The sequence below is a fragment of the Ambystoma mexicanum genome, chromosome 8 (assembly GCF_040938575.1).
Source record: "Ambystoma mexicanum isolate Mex_15411 chromosome 8, UKY_AmexF1_1, whole genome shotgun sequence".
In the NCBI taxonomy this organism is placed as follows: domain Eukaryota; kingdom Metazoa; phylum Chordata; class Amphibia; order Caudata; family Ambystomatidae; genus Ambystoma; species Ambystoma mexicanum.
Genome location: NC_090929.1, coordinates 939557163 through 939580929, shown reverse-complemented (window position 1 = coordinate 939580929; position 23767 = coordinate 939557163).

The window sequence follows — 23767 nt, the reverse complement described above, 5'->3', positions numbered from 1 at the left end:
TTTATCACCAATGCCCAGAAAAATATACAATACCACAGTAAGAAACGGCTAGACTGGCAGCTCCCAAATGCCAGTCTAGTCAGGTAATAGCACAGAGCAGGACTGCTTTATCAGAGATGCCCAGTTAAAAAAGGTCAAGGCAAACTAATAATCAAATGCCTCTCCAGCCACCAATACCACATATCATGTCTGCTTAGACTGCAGATGGATTACCATTACGAGTTATCACACAATCCTCTTGCCAACCCACCATCCCACACATCCCCTCTCACTCCCAATGCCTGTGCCAACCCCAAAATCAGCTTCAAAGCCCAGAATCACCTCCAATGTCCCACTTCCTTGCCCCTGCGCTTATGTATGAGGTACCTCGCCCAATAGGTAAGTACTAGGATGAGGAAGAGTGTTCCTAGGGGTAATGAAGATTGAAGGTAACTAAGTCTGGTATTACCTCCATGTCATGTCCTGTTACCTCATCCCAGTACTTAACGTAAATAATTTCACTGTCAGTGCCTGCATTCAAATGCATAATTATTTAGGCAATTGAAATTGTGATGTGGGTGTAGTACTTGCATGCCAGAGGAGTGATTGGAAGGGTGGAGAGGGGAAAGGAGACCACTCATTCTCACAGCAGTCCAAAAGTCGCATTAGAATGCGTAAAGACGTTAGATGCCCCCACACAAATAAGTGTAGCCCTCTCCCATCACCCATGAAGTTTGCATCTCGCTCAACATTTGAAGGGTTAGCTCCCCGCCACGGAGATTTAGGTTTTGTTGAGCCCCTGAACACAAGCACACACACCAGTCACCATACACAAACACAGGCACACCCAGCCACCCATGCATGTAGGCACACCCAGGCAGCCACCCATACATTTAAGTGTGCACCCTTTCACCAGCACTCATACAGGCATACTCAGGCCACATCATGCACTCAGTCATTAATGCACATTACATACATTACACGGCCACAGTAGTGGCCGTGTAGTTTTGGTTAAGTTGCTGTTTCCATAGGAAGAGAACTTTTTGGGTGGCTTATAACTCTGCTCTCCCTGGACGAATCCTCACCAACTTTGCAAAAAAGTATATGGGCCACTCGGAATTTTTTTGCAAAGTTTGGTGATGTTTGGTCCACGGGGGAAAAGTTATAGGGGGGGTCCCAAAACGTCTTTTTTTCCCATAGACTGAATGGGGGAAAAACTTTGCGCACGGCTACAGGCCAAACCGCTGGATGGATTTTCACCAAATTTGTGGCCGGGGCAGGAGCTTGGTCCCGAAAGCATGCTTTTGTAAATTTGGTGACAATCCATCCAGTAGTTTCCTTTAAAACTACTAAAAAGTATGTCTGAAAAATTAGTGATATCTATGTCTGCTCCACGGTCACACTTCCCTGTTCACTCTGCGGACAAGAAATGGATTGGCTAATCTGTAGCGTCATGTCCATGGACATGTGACGTGTTCACTGATTGGTTGTGGAACAGCGTGAAGTGCGTCAGATTCTTTCGCTGCGTCCACCATTTTTTGTTCGTGTTTTGTTGTACGCCGACATCGGCGGTAACATATATATAACAAGACACTATTGCACTTCTTTCCCTTATAAAACACTGTTTCGGAAGGTGAGCGTTAATGAAGGTGGGATGGAATGCGGAAGCAGGAAGTGAAACAGTGGTGTTTTAGTGTCACCAAAGCCATACAGTAAATTGGAAGTTCATGCTCAATATATGGTGAAGAATTATGCGTCTATGGTAAAATGTATTTAGAATACTACGGTGAACTGGAAGTTCATGCTCAATATATGGCCAAGAATTACTGCGTCTGTGTTAAAATATATTTAGAATATTATTGCAGTCATACTGGCATCCTACAGTTTGAAATCTGAGCCAGCCACCTGCACTGTTTGATGGAAACAGGGGTTCTGCACATGTATGGGAGTCGTGGTTCTCATGAATGGATTCTCTTATGTTGTTGCGACGTGAGAATGTATTTGCAAAAGGGAAAAATAAGCAACATTGAAGGGAGTGAAAGTTTGCAAAAAACTACCATTTGATAAAGTTATGATTTAAAACCGTTTGTAAGGCACATGAAATATCAGTTCACGCAGAATCTTTGGTGGTCGGCTTTATCTAAAACCAATGGAGGCGGTAAATGTCATGTAAGTTTAATTTTGCCGACTCTACACTGGACCCACTTTACATTTGTTATTAGCAGAACAATATTTTTCACAATATAACTGAACTATTATCTCACTGTGCGGTTCTCATTTTTTTTCACTTACGAAGAGTGCAGATTGTCCGCGCTTGCAGGCTATGATTAGACTTACACTTGTTCAACTCTACTATTTCTGCTTTAAAATGTCATGTTTGACCACATCGCTTTGTGTAGCACTTTGCACGTTCTTTTGGTCTTTTTTGTAATGACGAGATGTAATTTTTTGTTACTTCGACATTACTTTTGCCTTTGTAACTGAAGTAACATCTTTCTGTGTAGGTGTCATTTTTTTAACACTGATGGAGAGTGCAGATTTTCGGTGTTTGTAGCCTGTCACTAGATTTAGCCATGTTCAACGCTAATATTTCCTTAAAATGTCCTGTATGACCACTTCGATTTGTGTATTAGTTTCGACGTTATTTTTTTCTATTTTGAAATGGTTTGCTGAAGGCTGGGTATTGATACGTACTTTCTCTTACGTTTTCCAACCAGCTATATCCTGCCTCACTGTGCATGTCATGGATTCCAGATGCCGAGTGTTGGTTTCTTTGGGCGCCAGATGCAACTGATCTTCACCGGCTACCTGTTGGTCACAATTTTGTGGGATGATAGCCCCGGACCCTTTTGTCCGTACGCTGAAGTGGCCATAAGGAGTAACATTACATGTTTTATGGTGGTGTAGGCCAAAGGTCATGGCGATGTCTTGGAAATCACTGTGCGAACAAAGCAGTTGCTTTATTGAAAACGCATACTTTGTGTATGGGAAAAGCACAACGTGTGACTCACTATTAAAATTTTCGCTGACGCACATAGAAACAAAGTTACAATTTCATTGAAAATGGGCATAGTCCAATGGTCTCGTACAGTTTCTTGTGAAATAAAACTACTTTACAAACTCTAAAATGTTAATGTTTTATTTTAAAAATCAGTGTATTATTTCAAAATGCAACGTGCTACGTTGTACACTGCTGTATGTTCATTTTCAGGTTCTGCGTCACGGCACATAGTTTTGCTTTTTGCAGGCTGCCATGGAAAATGAACAGGGCCCATGTATGGAACAACCGCCTTCCCTTTCTATGGTGGCCATCTTGAAAAAGGATTTTGTTTTGTAATCCGGCTCGCCACAGAAATCCTATTTTTTAGTAGCACACGTTAGTGCTTTGCAAATCTACATTGTTAATGGCAAATGTTATTACGTCTATGTCCTTTACTGAGACATATAAAGTAGATGGCGTGTATGCCATTTTTAAAAAATATATATGTTTACACTATGAAAGGTGGTTCTTAAAAGAACATTTACTTTGTTTATGGATGGTGTTTCTTTTTGGTAGGACAGCTAATAAGGAAATTTGCGAACGGCAATAAAGAAAGAGGCATCAATCACTAACATGCGGGGGTAGGTGGACTGCTAAAAATGTTGTGCGTTTGTTATTTGAAAGGTACGGGCAGTGTTTCTCATGCTCCTTCATTACAGCAGTGGTGCTGTTTCGTTGGGAAGGAGGGATGGCTTTAGCTGATGTCGTTTTCAGATAAGTAGACCTTTTGATAAAAGTTTGTAATGTGTACTACAATGCTAATGGCTGACTACTAATACGTGTTGGAGCTGTGCAAGGGAAATGTTGAAGGTGGACGTTACTACATCAATATAAAATGTATTTCCACACTGTCCACGAGGCATACATCTTATTGTGACGTGTGTATGGATTCTCTGACACGTCACTGTGCTGTACGCCAGCATATGGTCATGTGGCATTCTACGCAAGGTGTGTCATTAAGTCAGAAGTTACTTTACACTATGGTTACGTGCCACTACTAAAAATCGATGACCTTTAGAAAAAAAAAACGTTCCTAAAGAGACAGTATGGTTAAGCTGCCCTACTAAAAAGCTGTGAAATTCAATAAAAAAACTTTGTTACAGGGATGTTATGGTTAAGGTGCACTAATAAAAACCTATGACATTCAGTCGAAAAATGTTGTTAAAAGGACGTTATGGTTCCAAGTATAATCTAAAAACCCCTGAAATTTGGCAGTTATTGTAAGCTAAGCAACCATAACTCGCGCCACCACCGTGCCCTGCTAAGACTAACAACCAGGACATCAATGATGACATGACAAATATCATTGATGACATCACTGATGATATCACATGTACATTTACTTTTCATACAATGGGTTGTGAATGTAATGTTGCCAAAACATTATCAGGGATTATCGGGAGATGTGAAATACACTGCATTCTTCATCACGCAATGTAGTGTCCTAAAGAACATTCCATTGCAGTGTTCTTTCTAATATAGGAACCTACTCATACAGAAATGTAGGGATTGGCTGCAGCATACACCACAGAGGTACTATATTTGTAAGTTTCTAAAGTTATATAATAAAACGGTGAAAGCTTCTGTATTTGATTTTTCCGTACTTTCAAACATGTACTAAGTAAATAATAATGGATCACTTAGTACATATTTGTACTAATGCACTCAAAACATAAATATAGTACAATGCATACAAATATGGGGCTTACATATGGAGAGTAAAGTAAGCAACGAAGAGGCAGTATCATTAGCAACTGTGTATAAACTACATAATTGTATCATGCACAAAATTGATTGCTGTGTTTCAAGCCTGCTTCTTCCCCTATATATGTACATCATAAATTGCGATGAAATTGTAAGGAAAGTAGTTTAAGAACATGTGAGAATAGCAATATCTATAAATGTAATACCTTTTGAAAGTTAGGTTTCTGACTGTCAGTAAATAAGTCCACCTGGCCTAGATATGGCAGTGAACAAAAAGAAGGGCCTAGACATGTGATACCATCAGTGATGTCATCAATATTTGTCATGTCATCATTGATGTCCTGGATGTTAGTCTTAGCAGGGCACGGTGGTGGCGCGAGTTATGGTTGCTTAGTTTACCATAACTGGCCAATTTCAGGGGTTTTTAGATTTTACTTGGAACCATAACGTCCTTTTAACAACGTTTTTCGACTGAATGTCATAGGTTTGTATTAGTGCAATTTAACCATAACGTCCCTTTAACAAAGTTTTTTTTATTGAAAATATATACACACAATTAGATGCATGCACACACATTTACAGAAAATACATTTTCTGACATTTAATCTGTTGGTCCAGGGAAAAAGACTTTCAGTGCCCTGCAGCAGCCAGGAACGCTTGTTCCTGTCATCTGCAGAGGATCCGGAGGCCCCTGTTTCATCGGGAGGAGCGGCGCCCAATCACTTAAAAAATAAATTGTTTCTTTTTGAAGTCACTGGGACATCATAAAGAAATTATTTTGGTTAAAGGACCAAACAAGAAAATACATAATTTATTTATGAAGACAGAGTGAATTCAAAAGGAAACTATTTCTTTTGTAAGTCATAGGGCTCCCCCACCCCATGACATGGAGGCTTCCATCCTGGAGGCTTCAATGACATGGGGTAGGGAACCCCTATGACTTCATAAAGAAATAGTTTATTTTTGTAGTCACTCTGCCTTCATAAAGACATTATTTCTGGAACAGAAATAATTTCTTAATGAAGGCAGAATTACTTCAAAAATAAACAATTCATTTTATTCTGTTTTTCATATTTTTTACATTTTTTTTTTTAGTCTACTGGGCCCCCTATGAGGATAGGTGCGGGATTCACACACCATCGCGCCCACACTACACCAGAGTCTCATCTGGAGTAGTACGTTCTTTTATAGAAGAACCATATAGCCGAATAAAGCATAGCGAGTTAATTTATCTATGTGCAATCTGAAGTCACAAGGGGTAATCCTGGTATGACCAACTCTGTCCATCTTTGATAAGTAAATTGTACGAAAAATCAAGTACCATTTAATGTTAATAATATCACCTATTCTTACAGAGCCAAGAAACACAAAGGATCCAGCGGAAACTGCTATATAAAATTGGGATATTGTTAACATTCTGTCTGTTCATAGAGACCCCAACTGCAGAAAAATAAGCCCAGACTTGCAACTGCCTGGAGCTGGGGTTCCAAAATTGAGAATGGTTCTGAGAAAATCAATAATGAAATCCAACACTCACTGTAGAAAAAATATAATGAATGCTGGAAAAGAGTGGAGAAAAAAGGTGCATTTGTTCAAAGAACAGGGCCAGTGCAAGGACTTTTGCTGGCCTAGGCAAAAGGTCATTGGTCCCCCCCACCATGCCTTGACCATCCTTCTCCAAATGCGTCCCACCTATTCACATATTTGGCCACGCTGCACCCAGCATTTGAAAGTCATCCAAACACTTCATGGCATTAACTATATCATGATAACGCTCAAATTAATTCATGCTCTTACATGCAACATCTGTTACACTCAAGCAGGTTCTGAAACGTGCAAAGGTGTGGGTGCCCCTCTACTGAGAACAAACAAGTCTATATAATCTTTTCTAGGGATAGATTCAAACGTAGGAATGTCTTAAACCATGTTTTAGCTCACTGCGTCTTTCACAGAGGAGAAATATCCATTTGCATAACAGTCTAGTCCTACCCAACTGGGTAGTGCAGTGCCGAAATGTTAGGTGATTCTCCTCTGAACAAAATGACCAACAGCAACCCCAGATACATGTTTCAGCCTTATTCAAACTCATCAGTGTGGTGAAGTTGTGCCTCCCTAAGCACAGTGAGCAGCCGGCCAACCCTAGGGATTACCCTGGGTAAATTAAGGTTAATCCCGAAATATTAAAAAATTAGCAAAAGTGTGGGAGAATGAACAAGGCCAAACAACCTGCTTCATGGGTAGGTTCCCATTCAGGAGGGCCTACAATCACATATTAACTCTGAGTGCCTTTAACAGAGGGTACCCACGTGCCTATCAGTCTGGTCCCACACAACTGGGCAGTTGCTGATGATACTCGTCTTGAGGGAGAAACTGCCCAACTGCACTAGTGTGTGGGACCATACTGCTATTTCTCCTTGGTGAATGGTACAGTGAGCTAAAACCTGGAAGGTTCTTGCTGGTGGCTAAAAAGCCAGGCCTGGCAGGCTTTGTGGCAATGATGTGGACCACTACAACGCTAGTCACGCCCTTCTTCCTTAAACCCTTACTTTCTTTAGCATTCTTCTGCATGGTTGTCCTTTCCTCTGTGCCTTATCCCTTCTTCTGACAACTTCAGCTCCTTCGATAGTCCACCCATCTGCTCTCGCTCTTTTCATTCTGTATGCATCAGCAAATCATTCCCCATTTTTCCACTCTACATCATTCATTTTCTCTTTTTGTCCAGTCTTTTTTTCTCCTCCAAACTCTTCTCTCCTTCCCCTCATCCCAATTCCTCCTCTACCCCTCATTCCTTCTGCTCGTCCGCCTTTCCTTACGCTGTTTCTGTCTACACTCGTTCCTTCAAACTTCATGCAGTAAAGCCCATCCCCCTGACCCTGTGCATTCCCCAGACCCTGCTCTCTGCCACTACTCTGCTTCCCTCATAATGTGCCTGGGAACTGAAACCCAAGCCTCTGCATTCTGCTGAGGCTAGGCTATTCCCTCAGCAAGCAGATATAAGTGTAAAGATATACACTCAAAATGGGTTTGGAGTAGTGTGCATACTGCTGTTTCTAATATTTATAAAGATGATCAGTCTGAGAAATAAAATAAAAAAAACGGACTTGCCTTGCTGCTGTCTGGACAGCTGCGTTGATGAACTCTCTGTGACTTAGGGTTGACTGTACATGCACCTTCTGGGCTTAGGCTTCAGCATGGCCTGGGCCAGAGCGAAAGACTGGCACCACCAAGCCCCAGGAAGATTCTAGAGCTACAGTTTCAATTCTTGCAAAATGTTTGTCCGTAAAGACATTGCTAGGATTGCAAGAGAGCATCCGCACAATGCATTCACAGGCCCCATTTCCTGTGCTAAGAAATGAAGAGTCCCACTGCTCGTCATTATTTCTGGTGGCGGAGGGGCATGAAATGCACTCTCGTTGCCCTAACCCCAAGCTTCACTAACCTCCCCTTCATATATATGCCACTGCAAGGACAATTGCGAAATCAAATTCTACAAAATGAATGACTTTATCAACACAGTGCAACTTTGGCGACAACTACACAATGGCCCCGTCTTTCATACATTGGTGCCTCCTTCTGAGTGCACCATAGGCGAGCGCCTAGTGAGACTAGCGGTAGCACCGGCCCTGCCGAAGATCAAGGGAGCAAAGCAGCTCTGTTGGATCAAAGGGCCAACACCAACGTGAAATCAGCCTTCTGAAATGGCACTCACTCATTGTCAGAGTGTCAGCCTTCATCTGACGCCTAAATCGATTCTTTGCATTTTCGCATTACATTGATTATATTATTACGATTTTTTTTGTTTTTAAGTGAACTTAGTAATTGCAGCGAATAGGGAAAAAAAGACAAAAAAAGCATGCAGGAAATATATAAAACATATACTTGATTTGTGTTGGATCTATAAAGCTGAATCCCGCAATCCAAACCTGCGCAATCGGAAGCTGAATCCTGTGATAGCGTTTGATTTAGCTGAAGGCCCTGCCGGTGACTCATTGGTCGCATGCGTCGGCTTGGCTACCGGCTACATGTCTGAAGTCCACGGGTTTCATTGGCTCTGTATTTGAAGAAACCACGCCAGAAACATCTAAAAATATGCCGATGCCAGTAGAAGGATGGGGCCTGGAATAGAGGTACCCGATACGGGGCATCCTCGAAAGGACCGAACTCAAACATGCGAACGCCCGGATCTAAAGAAAATCTTGAAGAAACGCAGAAACATTCCGCGCGTTTTAGGAGGCCTCAGAAAAAGGTCCAGATGTGCTCTCTTCCTTGGGCCTTTATGGACAACTGGATTGTAAAACTGAAAGCTCCAGCGCAAGCCATTATATTGAAAAGAGGCAAAGCATTCATGGATGCGGCCTGGAAAGATTCTTTAGAAGTTAACGGTGATGTTCGTTGAGATTTATAAATATCGTTGCCTCAGTTCCACATCCTGTTTGCTTTAGTAATTTTTCTGATACTTCCCTCAGCGGAGACGAAATATGACGCCCTGCATTGTCTCCACTGAATTCGAAGTGGCATCGAACACGTTGACTCTCATTAAAAGTTGGGTCGATATTGTCTATAGATTGTTGCATGTGACAATTACGGTTACCACGCGCACAAATTTATATGGGTTTCCCAATATTACACGTTTATCATGCTACCAGTAGTAATACATGCCAATTTTCAGGAGTACGCTATGCACCATTTCTGAAAATCGTTATGCAAGAATGTTTAAATGATGTTTTAATCAATTTCCGTCCTCATTTTGAGAATGACAATGATTGGTGGGCTGCTGTACACTGCACAATAATGCAAAAGGGGTTACTACTTACACTTCTTTGCATTGCATAGGAAAGGGAGAACCTTCTCCCACTTTCCTCTAGAGTTTCCCCTCTTCAATTTGTCTGTCTTTCTTGCCTGTGCACATCATTTGATACATGTTGGAGGTCTTATTCAATGTTAACCTCCACATTTTTAGTGGAGGTAAACATTAATATGATATGATATATGATATGATATTTTATTTGTACCGCGCCCATACCGAAGTGTTTCAGAGCGCGACGCGGCAAGGGAGGGGAAACAGGGGAGGACAAAACAACGACCTTACTAGGTCCAGTGACATTGAGAACGTGCAAGTGCAGGGGAGAGGGAAGGGGGAAAGTGCAAGGGGCAGGGGAGGAGTGGAAAGTGCTGAACATGTGACAGAAATAACACCAGGTAGTGCGGCCAACAGTTGGTAAGTGCAAGAATGAGATGTAGCAAACGTGTGTCTGGTAAGTGCTAGAGGAGACTGTAGGGTAGCAGATGCAGACCCAAGTGCAAGGGTTGCCAGGAGATAGTGCCGGTGTGTGTCTGTGTGGGCAGGGATCTGGACCCAAAATCAGAGGGTAACTATGTGATCGGTGCCAAAGCAGACAGATTAGCAGGGGAGAGGAAGCGCAAAGGCAGAAACAAAGAAGAAGGTCTTGAGGTGCTTCCGGAACCGAAAATGGTTCTCCTCAAATTTCAGAGCGGCAGAGAGGCTGTTCCATAGGGAGGGCCAGCCATAGAAAGGGATCTACCACCAACCTGTTGCTTGGAGAAGCAACTGACCCTGAGGGAGTTGGAGGTGAAGGATCAAAGAGACACAATTCTTTTGAGGTACTCAGAATTAGGTAGCATGTACCATATTTGATATTTCCAGGGAGCACCACATGGTATATCTACCACTAGCCATATAATTTCACAGCTGATACAAACAAGCCTTGTTTGAAATACCACCTTTTTACCATTACTGTCATACTCATAATGTGTGCCCTTGGGTTAAATTTTAAAAAAGCACCTCCCAAAATCCATATTTCAATACATGGAGCACAGTGGGAGGAGGTTAAGGATGAAGTGTCCCTTTCCTGGTGCACTCAAACAGCATTTGAGTGGGACGTAGCATCCGGGCATAATGCCCGGCACTTCAATTTGTTGACTGCTCTGGCACTTCCGTGGTTGTTGTGTGCCCCCCAAATAGCCGCGTTCTCTGTCTTTGACATATGACTAGGGGACTGGACTTGCTAAAGTAGGTGCTGGCCACTTCAGTCCTGTCTTGTAGACGGCTCCTATAATGGTGTTGTGTGAAAGTGAGTGGACTGTCACTGCTCCCTCTCATTTGCACTGGCAGTGTGGAGGGGCGGGTCACTGGAGGTGAAGGTCGCATCATTGCACTCCTGCAGTGCCCTGCATCCTAATGTTTCTGCCTAAACTCAGAGGAAGGTTAGGCAAAGGGAGAACAGAGCTGCTGTACACATACAATGTTCATGCAAGGGCATGTCATTACCTTGCAATAGTGTGACTAACTGACTTTTTGATGGCATTACCTGACTGCGACTACAGTACATTTTGTGGCAATAGTTATCAATGGTGTGAGTATGTGATCCTCTAATGGTGTGAGTTGCCTGAATTTTTTAGGCTGCACCTACGTTGTTGTGAGTAACTGACATTTTGAAGGTCGTACCCTTACAATGCTATGAACATTTTCGCTTTTGATTGCAATAAATGACACAGGTGGCTAGCAGATCATTGAATGGCAATATATGACAATGGTGTCAGAACCCACGTGTTTGTCGCAATTGTAATAATAATTTTGTATTTATATAGCTCTTTTTCATCCAAAGCACTTTACATTAGACATATTTACATATATTAGGAACATTTTTACCCAATCGAAATTGGTACTCACTTTATCGACGTCTGTAGGATGAGTTGACCTTGCTGAGATTTGAACCTGCGACTTACAGATCTGTTGGGTGTCCTGACCCACGTTTGGACTATTAAGCTGCAACATTTGGTGCTGTGGGTTTAGAAAATCCAAGATGGCGGAAAAGCCCACAGTTGCACCAGAATCCAGGAAAACCGCGCAGTTTGTGCGCACACCAAAATGGTTGCCTAACCTGCCACCCACCAGTGCAAGCATGATGGGCCAGGAGTGCCATGAGTAAAATGTGTGCCAAAGGAAAAAAAGCAGTGCCGGTTGGCTAAAAAAGCGCTTTAAAATCACATTTGTTTCCCTGAATGCAAGCTCAAAATGCCTATTTTAAACATCACAAGATATTCAAAAATCTCAATGAGCAGACATTTGGCAGAATGTATTCTTGCGTGCATACTAAATCTGGAAAGAGAAAGAGCCCAAAACCATGTTTATAACAAAACTGGCTGAGCTGTGGATGTCAGCAGCTTAACTGAAATTGGATTTAAAACCACTAAAATCGAAATGTTTAAAATAAATGAGTGACCTACTTTTGTGTGTCACATAGTTTGCAACTGTTAAATGTCATAGTTTTGAACTTAGAATCGGCATTCTAGCTGCATGTGTGAAAATTGTAAGTTTGATTTGAATGAAGAAAAACTGGGAACAAAAGTGATATTTAGCTGAAGCCTGGCTTAATGAAACTGGATTCTGCCTGACAACTACCCCCGACAGGAGAGGGAATTCAGCAGCTGTGTTGCCAGGCTCCATCCTGCTGCCCCTGCCAAAAGGAGATGACACCTCTCTGATTGAATTCGGGGAGTGGCACCTGGGGACTACAGGAAACTAAACAAAGCACTGTCCCTGCCTCAGGCAAATGTTATATTGGGGGGGGTCGTAAAATGGCTTCCTCTTGGGAGAAACTGGGAGGGGCAGTGCCGGTGAGAGCAAGCTGAGCTTGGGGGAAGTGGATAAACCAGAAATTCCATCATGTGCTTTGGAAAACCACACCCCTTTGGGGCCAGAGCATGATTTTAAAAAGATGGATAATTCATAGTGCGGACTTGTAAAAATTATATAAACAACATCATCATTCTTGTGATTTTTCTGTGCACATTTTAAGAGGTGTTAGACCCTGTGGTATGTTCTTGGGGATAGTAGCGGAAAAAAGGTGGTTACTCCAAATGTATGCATGTTAAAAATCTGACACTTTATCATCTGAAACCCATATCCCTGGTGCACATTTGTGTAAAATTTGGAAAGGTTTAGAGGTCGTTATCTGGATGAAAAGGGGAGAATTCTGTCATAAGTGGACACGACATCGTACAAAGACAGGGATCGGATGGTTTGGTGCTACAGAAAATATGTTAACTAGACCTATAATATTAGAAAAATGGTACATAGATAAATATGTGTTTGGATCAGAAATAGATTTGTGTGCAATTTGACAAGGGGAGGATCCTCGGACCATAAACCTACAGCATCACTCTGACACTCCATTTCTTTCCCCCAATCAAGGGAGAGAGGAAAGCTTGGCCAATGATAAGTGAGAGGGGCAGGCTTAGCTAGGCCCAGGCACACACCCATTTTCAAAACACATAAAAGGAACATTGAAACCCAGGTAGAGACATTAACTTTCCACTTTCTTGCGGGACGCTTTGCCGGGAGACTCCACACTTCAAATCCATCAATCTCCAGAGACCAGAGATCCAGAGGGACCAGAGATCCAGAGAGACCGCTGTATCCAGAACCGCTAGCAGAACGATAACAGAACCGGAGACCCAGAGACCAGATCGCTGTGAAGAACCGCTAGCAGAAGTCCAGCCAATCCTGACCCGATCGGTGACGAAGTCGCATTCCTGTCCAAAATCTAGTGTGAGTACCCAGCTAGCACTGTGCCAAAACCAATCTCTTAGTTTAAAATAATCTAATCCAAACTATTTTAGCCTATTAGAACTGCCTCCTAGAATCGTGTCATTCTGTCATCTTTAAAACTGAAAACTGTCATCTGTCATTCTGAGCTTTAAAATTTAAAATCTAAAAACTACCTTTACTAAATCGGCCGTATCTCCGGAACCGTTTGTGCTAGGAGCGAATTTTAACTGTCATCTTAAAGCTAAGATTCTAAGCTTTCCAACGAGCCTAGAACTGGAGCTGGAGGACCAAAACCATTGAAGATGGTCCACATATAGGGCGGCCATCTTGAAACATTTTTCTGTACATAGAAATCCCCAAGAGGCTCGCACTCCTTATAGTGCCTCTGTAATTTCGCTCGACGCACGCGACTAAATTGCGGCTATTTGACATTTGTACATAGAAATCCCCAAGAGGCTCGCACTCCTTATAGGGCGGCTATCCAAGTGTAAAAATATTTGTCCTTGCTTTCCTTTGCTGAAATTCGTTGCAACCTGACAATCATTCATAGAGCATTGCTAAAGGGATCCTGAACTGATTCAAAGTATCTATCAACTACCCTGAACCCCCTATAGGGAATTAAAAGCCTTTTTAGCATATTTTTCACTTAATTGCAACCACATCAAAGTATCTTGCCTGTGTTTAAAACTCCTACCTGTTTTCCTCTAAGCTTGCTAGGGGGGAACTGAATTATATTTGATTGCATTCCTGAGAACTGTGTGCTTTCCTTCCACCTCTTTACATTGCATAAAGGGGGGTGGGGGTGAATTGTCAAAGAAAAGTGATTACCTTGTCTTTTGTTGAAGTCACATCAAGTTTATTTTCTGTACTGCATTTTCATTCATCATTGCATTGTCCTTGAAGCCATAAAAGCATTCTCAGCTACTTTATCCTCTCTATATCACTTCTAAGCCATCAAAAAGAGTGTACCACTGTAACATTATCCATTGTTGATCATTATCATCTTCACAAGTCTGCTGTCAAACATTAATTTATTATAAAAGTGTGATATATATATATATATATATATTGTTTGATTTTCAAATAAACCTTTTAATTTGCAAAACAAACCTACTTCTTGGCTCAGTGGGGTCAGGGGGATTCTAAGAGAGGGGTGTTATATAAGGGTTGTCATCCAGAGTAAACGAACTGGACATAAAAATATATCAATAAGGGTTTCCCTCAGCATCCCAGACCCAGATTAGGCATTGACTTAGCTGTAGTGTTGAATTGAATCCGCTTACAAAGTGGGGGCTCGTAGCCGGGATATTCTGGGTTAGATTTACCACTTGTGCAGCTTAATACAGTGTGCCAACTGACCGGATACACATATGCGGTTAGATCACCATGCTGTTTTACACTGTGAAAGCACCCCTCAAAGGAACGCTCTAAGGAAACGGTCTGTTTTGCAAAATAAAATAGAAACTTCTGTAAGTCAGGAAGGAGCTCAAATTCCAGAATGACGACACTGGTAGACATCAAAATAGCCAGAGAGCACTTCTCACATAAGCTATTTGTGAGAGGTGAATGGACTGAGCAGGGCCAGGATGTGTGGTTGCAGGCAATCACACAACAGGTCACTGCAACTGGGTTAGATATCTGGAGAGATCAGGGTCCCTTACATGTGGCCCTGACCAAACTATACATGGCTCCTAAAGCTAAAGAGGAACACGACAAGATGGATAGGATAGCGGCATATTTGTATCTATATATGGGAGCCATGCAGGACAAATGTGCTGAAGGCCAAGATCTGGCAAGTAGGCAAATGTTGGCATTAGAGAAGGCCCAATCTGACCTGGTCTCTTCTGAGCAGAGGCTGCAGAGGAGCCAGGAGTCAGAAAATGATACTAGGCAGTATATCATTAAAATAAAAGAGGACATGGATATATTGCAACAGGAAAAGACAGACCAGGATACCAGAATTCTAGCTTTGCAGAAGGAGCACCAAGACAGTTTGGACTCCTTACTGCAGAGCCAGAAAAAGCTGGAGCAACAGATCAATTTGAACAGGGCATGCACAGAGCCGGTAGCCACCCTGCAAATCCAACTAGACAGAGAGAAAGAGGAAAGCAATAAATTGATTTTGAAAGACCTGGATACCCAGGCAGAGTTTGATGAAGAACGCCAGAAAGCTGGTGCCTTTCAAAGGCAGAGGGATGACCTGGCATCACAAATGCAGGCTCCTGGTCAGGGAAGGGATACCTTAGGCCAGGAAGTCTGCCATTTAAAAAGAAAAATTGAAGAAAATCACTTGGACCTCCAGGGGCTGGGTGACCGCCAAAAAGAGCATCAGGGCTTGCTGGATCATACCAGGAGGGTGGAGGAGGCTCTGGCAAGAAAGGAGCAGGCCAGTAGGGATGGGACTCAGGAGATAACCCTCCTGCAGCAGAGACTGGCCCAGTACTCCAGGACCAATCAGGAGGCACAGAGAGAAAATGAGGCTCTCTGTCAGCACAATGCTAGGCTCCAGCAACAGGTAGCCATGCAGGAGAGACTGATAGAGTCTAGTAAGGCCTTAACTGAGGAACTGAAAGCACAGGTTCTTGCATTGCAACAGGGAGCAGGGGCTGACAGAGATGAAGTTCGCTGGGAAAGGGAAACACCTGAGCATAACCTCAGAAGCCCTAGTACCAGAGGCCTTCATCTCTCTCAGTCCCTGGACTCTGCCACCCCCATGTCCCCTGGCGCACATGAGCACAGGGCCATAGGGATGGCAGATTACTATCCAGCCAAAAGGATGGGGCTCATAGGCCAGTACCACCCAGGAATGGATGGGCGGGCATCCGGGTATGGGCACCTAAGTACAGTGCAATTTAGTGGGGAACCCCAGGAGAGTAGGCCCACTAAGGGCATCCTGAAAACCTCTGCCCAGTTAGGTCAGTGGGGGGGGGGGTACCCATCAAATCCTGGTAGCAAGGAGGGATCTGAAGACTCCTCTGAGCGTCACAGGGCACAGGAGACCAGGTCCCCACATTCTGCCAGCTATTCCCGGGCTCGCAGAATCCAGGAAAACCTGGAAGATCAGACGGGCACCTCTGGGAGCAGTGCTTCTGAATCAGAGGATGAATGGACCAGGGTTACCCGAACCAAAAAGGCCAATAAGGTGAAAAGGGCCTTGCTTAAGGACCCCTTAAAACAGATTAAGGCAATCAGGAGTGTCATCACGCCTTATCATAAGAACGCCAAGTATTCTGTTTGGGAACACTTGGAGTTCTATGAGCAAATGATGGAGACTTTCCATTTGAAGGACAGCAGTAGCTGCATCCAGTACGTCAAATGGACATTCTCCCCTGAATACTCCAGTTTCTTTGCGGGGCTGGAGGACCAAAACCATTCAAGATGGTCCACATATAGGGCGGCCATCTTGAAACATTTTTCTGTACATAGAAATCTCCAAGAGGCTCGCACTCCTTATAGTGCCTCTGTAATTTCGCTCGACGCACGCGACAAAATTGCCGCTATTTGACATTTTGCTTCTTTTTAGCCATGTGTAAAAATATTTGTCCTTGCTTTCCTTTGCTGCAATTCGTTGCAACCAGACAATCATTCATAGAGCATTGCTAAAGTGATCCTGAACTGATTCAAAGTATCTATCAACTACCCTGAACCCCCTATAGGGAATTAAAAGCCTTTTTAGCATATTGTTCACTTAATTGCAACCACATCAAAGTATCTTGCCTGTGTTTAAAACTCCTACCTGTTTTCCTCTAAGCTTGCTAGGGGGGAACTGAATTATATTTGATTGCATTCCTGAGAACTGTGTGCTTTCCTTCCATCTCTTTACATTGCATAAAGAGGGGGTGGGGGGTGAATTGTCAAAGAAAAGTGATTACATTGTCTTTTGTTGAAGTCACATCAAGTTTATTTTCTGTACTGCATTTTCATTCATCTTTGCATTGTCCTTGAAGCCATAAAAGCATTCTCAGCTACTTTATCCTCTCTATATCACTTCTAAGCCATCAAAAAGAGTGTACCACTGTAACATTATCCATTGTTGATCACTATCATCTTCACAAGTGTGCTGTCAAACATTAATTTATTATAAAAGTGTGATATATATATATATTGTTTGATTTTCAAATAAACCTTTTAATTTGCAAAACAAACCTACTTCTTGGCTCAGTGGGGTCAGGGGGATTCTAAGAGAGGGGTGTTATATAAGGGTTGTCATCCAGAGTAAACGAACTGGACATGAAAATATATCAATAAGGGTTTCCCTCAGCATCCCAGACTAAGCATTGACTTAGCTGTAGTGTTGAATTGAATCCGCTTACAAAGTGGGGGCTCGTAGCCGGGATATTCTGGGTTAGATTTACCACTTGTGCAGCTTAATACAGTGTGCGAACTGACCAGATACACATATGCGGTTAGATCACCATGCTGTTTTACACTGTGAAAGCACCCCTCAAAGGAACGCTCTAAGGAAACGGTCTGTTTTGCAAAATAAAATAGAAACTTCTGTAAGTCAGGAAGGAGCTCAAATTCCAGAATGACGACACTGGTAGACATCAAAATAGCCAGAGAGCACTTCTCACATAAGCTATTTGTGAGAGGTGAATGGACTGAGCAGGGCCAGGATGTGTGGTTGCAGGCAATCACACAACAGGTCACTGCAACTGGGTTAGATAACTGGAGAGATCAGGGTCCCTTACATGTGGCCCTGACCAAACTATACATGGCTCCTAAAGCTAAAGAGGAACACGACAAGATGGATAGGATAGCGGCATATTTGTATCTATATATGGGAGCCATGCAGGACAAATGTGCTGAAGGCCAAGATCTGGCAAGCAGGCAACTGTTGGCATTAGAGAAGGCCCAATCTGACCTGGTCTCTTCTGAGCAGATGCTGCAGAGTTGCCAGGAGTCAGAAAATGATAGTAGGCAGTATATCATTAAAATAAAAGAGGACATGGATATACTGCAACAGGAAAAGACAGACCAGGATACCAGAATTCTGGCTTTGCAGAAGGAGCACCAAGACAGTTTGGACTCCTTACTGCAGAGCCAGAAAAAGCTGGAGCAACAGATCAATTTCAACAGGACATGCACAGAGCAGGTAGCCACCCTTCAAATCCAACTAGACAGAGAGAAAGAGGAAAGCAATAAATTGATTTTGAAAGACCTGGATACCCAGGCAGAGTTTGATGAAGAACGCCAGAAAGCTGGTGCCTTTCAAAGGCAGAGGGATGACCTGGCATCACAAATGCAGGCTCCTGGTCAGGGAAGGGATACCTTAGGCCAGGAAGTCTGCCATTTAAAAAGAAAAATTGAAGAAAATCACTTGGCCATCCAGGGGCTGGGTGACCTCCAAAAAGAGCATCAGGGCTTGCTGGATCACACCAGGAGGGTGGAGGAGGCTCTGGCAAGAAAGGAGCAGGCCAGTAGGGATGGGACTCAGGAGATAACCCTCCTGCAGCAGAGACTGGTCCAGTACTCCAGGACCAATCAGGAGGCACAGAGAGAAAATGAGGCTCTCTGTCAGCACAATGCTAGGATCCAGCAACAGGTAGCCATGCAGGAGAGACTGATAGAGTCTAGTAAGGCCTTAACTGAGGAACTGAAAGCACAGGCTCTTGCATTGCAACAGGGAGCAGGGGCTGACAGAGATGAAGTTCGTTGGGAAAGGGAAACACCTGCGCATAACCTCAGAAGCCCTAATACCAGAGGCCTTCATCTCTCTCAATCCCTGGACTCTGCCACCCCCATGTCGCCTGGCACACATGAGCACAGGGCCTCAGGGATGGCAGATTACTATCCAGCCAAAAGGATGGGGCTCATAGGCCAGTACCACTCAGGAATGGATGGGCGGGCATCCGGGTATGGGCACCTAAGTACAGTGCAATTTAGTGGGGAACCCCAGGAGAGTAGGCCCACTAAGGGCATCCTGAAAACCTCTGCCCAGTTAGGTCAGTGGGGGGGGGGGTGGTCCCATCAAATCCTGGTAGCAAGGAGGGATCTTAAGACTCCTCTGAGCGGCACAGGGCACAGGAGACCAGGTCCCCACATTCTGCCAGCTATTCCTGGGCTCGCAGAATCCAGGAAAACCTGGAAGATGAGACGGGCACCTCTGGGAGCAGTGCTTCTGAATCAGAGTATGAATGGACCAGGGTTACCCGAACCAAAAAGGCCAATAAGGTGAAAAGGGCCTTGCTTAAGGACCCTTTAAAACAGATTAAGGCAATCAGGAGTGTCATTACGCCTTATCATAAGAACGCCAAGTATTCTGTTTGGGAACACTTGGAGCTCTATGAGCAAATGATGGAGACTTTCCATTTGAACGAAAGCAGTAGCTGCATCCAATACGTCAAATGGACATTCTCCCCTGAATACTCCAGTTTTTTTGCGGGGCTGGAGGACCAAAACCATTCAAGATGATCCACATATAGGGCGGCCATCTTGAAACATTTTTCTGTAGATAGAAATCCCCAAGAGGCTCGCAAGGCAGCCTACAATTTGCAATGTGGGGAGGATCAGGCCCCACAAGAATTCGTTCAAGAATTGAAGCGTGCCTTTGCGCAGACCACCAGAAGGGTGCGCACGGACAGCAGAGAATTCATCAACACATTTTTCCATGCTCTTCCCAAGTATATAATGACCCAGCACATGAGAGATTTTCACAAGAAAAGATCTTTAGACTGGGTCATTGAGCAAGCCACCCGGATCTATGAAGTGCAGAAGCCCATAGAAAATAAAGGTAATGCGCAGAAAAACCCCAAAGCCAACAGCACCCCTGCTGCTGCCAAGGTGGAGGAGGTAAAGGTTGCCCCCGTTTTAAATTTGGAGATGGGGGTGCCTAAAAACCTGCCTGCGCAGAATAACTCTAACACCATAAGGCCGTCGGGCCAGTCTCAGACAGGGAGTCAAGGAGGTAGTCCCACAAATGGGGTTCCTTGCTCCCCTGATTATGTATGTCCCCGCTACAAGGGAAACCAACCCATCCTGGGTTATGTGTGGACTCCTCCAGCCCAAGGGGGGGGGGGTCCAGTCAAGCACCTAACCCAGAGAACTTCCCTCCAAACTTCCCACAGGAGGGCAGAAGTTCACCAAACCCTGAGCCGAACTTTCTCCACAGGTATCCACAAGGTTTCCAGCCCCAAACTCATCCATCCTTCTTTCCCCAATTCCCTGAGCCCAGACAACCTAATCCAGGTGAGGGGAGGTCAAGGGTGGAGGGGTACCCAAATCTTCCCATCCCAGGGTATTACCAGAGAAGGGATAGCTACCCTTCCCGGGATTAGCCCAGGGGAGAAAATAGAGCCCCGTATCAGCCTGAGCGGGTTTCCCAGTTAGAGCGCCAGGTTCAGAACATGGCACAGGATTTGGGCCACATGCTGAGGGCCCAACAGAACCCTCAGATGGGCATACCGGCACAGAAAGCCCCAAACTCTGGACCTAGTGCTCCAGAACAATGACAGGGGCAGCACCCTGATAACCCACCGGTTCCCAGGGAGGAGGCACAAGGGGAAGGGGGTGTAAAGCCTTGGAGGAAGCTTCCTTCCCAACTTGTAAACAGCCCCTGGAAAACCAGGAACCGGAAACAAAATCTCCTACCCCTGAAAGTCTGCCACCCAAGGAACAGAGGGGAGGAAGGAAAAACAAAGTACCCAAGCAGACCCATTTTGTGGAGGAGGTACAGGTCTTCCAATTTGAGGGAGAGGGATCCTCAGAGGATCCTGGAGAAAGGATCTTCTCCTTCAGAGATGGGGGAACTCCTCCCAAGGCAAAATGGGTCCCAAGGGATTTCAACCCAGACTTGGTAGATGTGGGGATTGAGCTGTCGCCGCCCATCATCCTATCCCAGAACCAACAAAACCAAAAACCCCTGGTTCAAACCCATCCTGGTGACTGCCTCCCAAAAGGCAGGGGCGGCCCAGAACCGGAACCACGGGAACCAAAAACCGAATCAACAGACTGGGTAGATGTGGGGATTGAGCTGTCGCCGCCCATCATTCTATCCCAGAACCAACAATACCAAAATCCCATGGGTCAAACCTATCCTGATGACTGCCTCCAAAAAGAGGGGGGCAGCCCAGAACCCGAAACCATTTCCAGTTGCCAACTTTTTCTTTCCGATTCCCCAGGCTCTCCACAGAATTCTGCCCAAATCTCTTCTCTCGCCATGTTCAATACCAGAAAATTAGCCCACCAGTTGTCCAAAAATGTGCATTATCTGTGCCCCTTGAGGAGAAGGAGGGAAGATACTATGTCCCGGTACAAGTACAGGGGCATGGTACAATTTGGGCACTGGTGGACACTGGATCCTAAACTACCCTTCTGTCCAAAAGGGCCTTTGATGAACTAAATGCAGGAAGGGGGGAGAATTACTGAATTCCTCTCACCTCTCTTCCTGGACAACTGCAGAACTTTGATGGGAAGGAAATTCCCGTCGAGGGGACTGCAGACTTGGACATTAAAATTGGGCGGCACAAGGTGAAACACCCGGTCATAGTAGTAACTCCAGAGGGCACCCCTTGTTTACTAGGGAATTACCTCCTGAGAAGGTTGTCACCCCTAATAGATTGTGTAAACAAGGTCCTCTGGACCCAAACTAGCCGACCAATAAAATTAAAACAGAGTGTCAACCATGTTAGTTTAAACGGCACCTGCCACATGGTTGAACAAAAATCTGACCAAGTAGAATTTCACTTCCACAACAACCAAATTCCAGACGTGACAGTAATAGCAGTAGGGCAACAGACTGGTGATGGGGGGTCCTCTCTATTTCTGAAAATCAACCTTCCTTCCAGTTTAAGGTGGTATTCCACACTGGAAGGAAATACTCTGAAATTCTTTACCAATTCACAATCAGACACTCCCACTCCTATTGTCCAGAAAGATGTGAAATCAGCTCAGAGCCTGGCTGACATTCAGCATATTGCAGAGCAGTGGTTCATCCCTGTTCAGTTAAATAATGGGAAGGACTCTGTTCTCGCCCGAGTGTGTGTGAACAACGGTAAGAGCTTCATCAGCGAAGCCATATTCTGCCAACTCCCAAAAGATCCAGCCATTCCCACATTCAAACTGATAGACAAATGGGAAGTGGACCTGGAAGCACCCAATTCCAAACATCTCCTGGCAAGCAGGTGTATGCTCAAAATCTCCATTGACAACAAGAGCATAGTCCATAATTGTTTTGGCGTGCGAGACGTCACTGCCGCCTTTTACTTAGGCAGTGACATTCTCAATCGCTTTGCCATTAGTTTGGACCTAATAAACTTCAAAGCTTGGTCCCGATTAGCGGATAATCCCATGGGCTTTGATGATCCAGAAAAAGCATTTAGGTCAGCTCAATTGCTACCTTATGCAGTTGAAATTCAGCTTAAAGAGGAAGTCACCATCCCAGAAAGGACCTGACAATTCTCCCTGGAAGTGAAAGTTAAAAGAGGACAAAAATTGAAAAGCCCTGATGCTTATATTCATCTAAATGCTTCTCTCCAACAGCAAGGGATGGGGGTAAACCCAACACCATAAGTCAACATAGAACATGACACCATTCCAACAGAGGTGGATAACAGCGACTTAAAGAGTATTACTCTAGCCGCAGGCACCATTATTGGAATGGCGGTTGATGACCGACATTTTTCCATTGATTTAGGAAATGAACTGTTAGGACCAATCCCCAAGGACTGTTTTGACAGTGACAGTGAGGACAATACACCACCAGGCAGGATTTTCACCCGGCATGGGGGGAACTTCCTGGTGTACACTTCCTGCCCTTATGGTAAGGAAGATGTGACTTGTGACTTCAGAGGGGATGAGGTGATTTTCCAGGTCCATGAGGGCTGCCTTTCCCACCTGAAGCCTCCGGTCCAAATCACCACTCTGACCAGGGACTTCTCCACCCAGCTGGAGGAGGCCGCTGAGATAGCAAAACCAGAAGTCTTTCCAGGCTTCAGGCAGATGGTGGAAGAGAGAGTCAACCTAGCTGATGCCTGTGTGACTCTGGAACAGAAGCAAAAGTTGAAACAAGTTTTCTTGGATTTCCAAGATCTCTTTGCGGTAGACTCATATGACTGTGGTTGCACCGACATCCACACAACAACAATTCCCACGGACCCTGGAATGACTCCAGTGTTTGTGAAGCAATATCGTTTGCCTCTCGCATCCATGGAGTCCCTTAATGAAATAATTAAGAACCTTGAGTCCCGGGGAATAATCCGTCCAGTTCACAGCACTTTCAATAATCCGGTGCTGGGAATATTGAAGCCAAACGGCCAGTGGAGGCTCTACGCTGACATTAGGGAGCTCAACAAACGGGTCCATACTTCCCGATGGCCTCTGCCCTACATTGACCAAGGGCTGGCCCAGATCCAGGGGTCACAGGTATTCACTGCAATAGACCTGACCAATGGATACTGGACCGTGCCTGTCAGTAGGGAGGACCAATACAAACTGGCTTTTACCTTTGGGGGCCAGCAGTACACATGGACCCG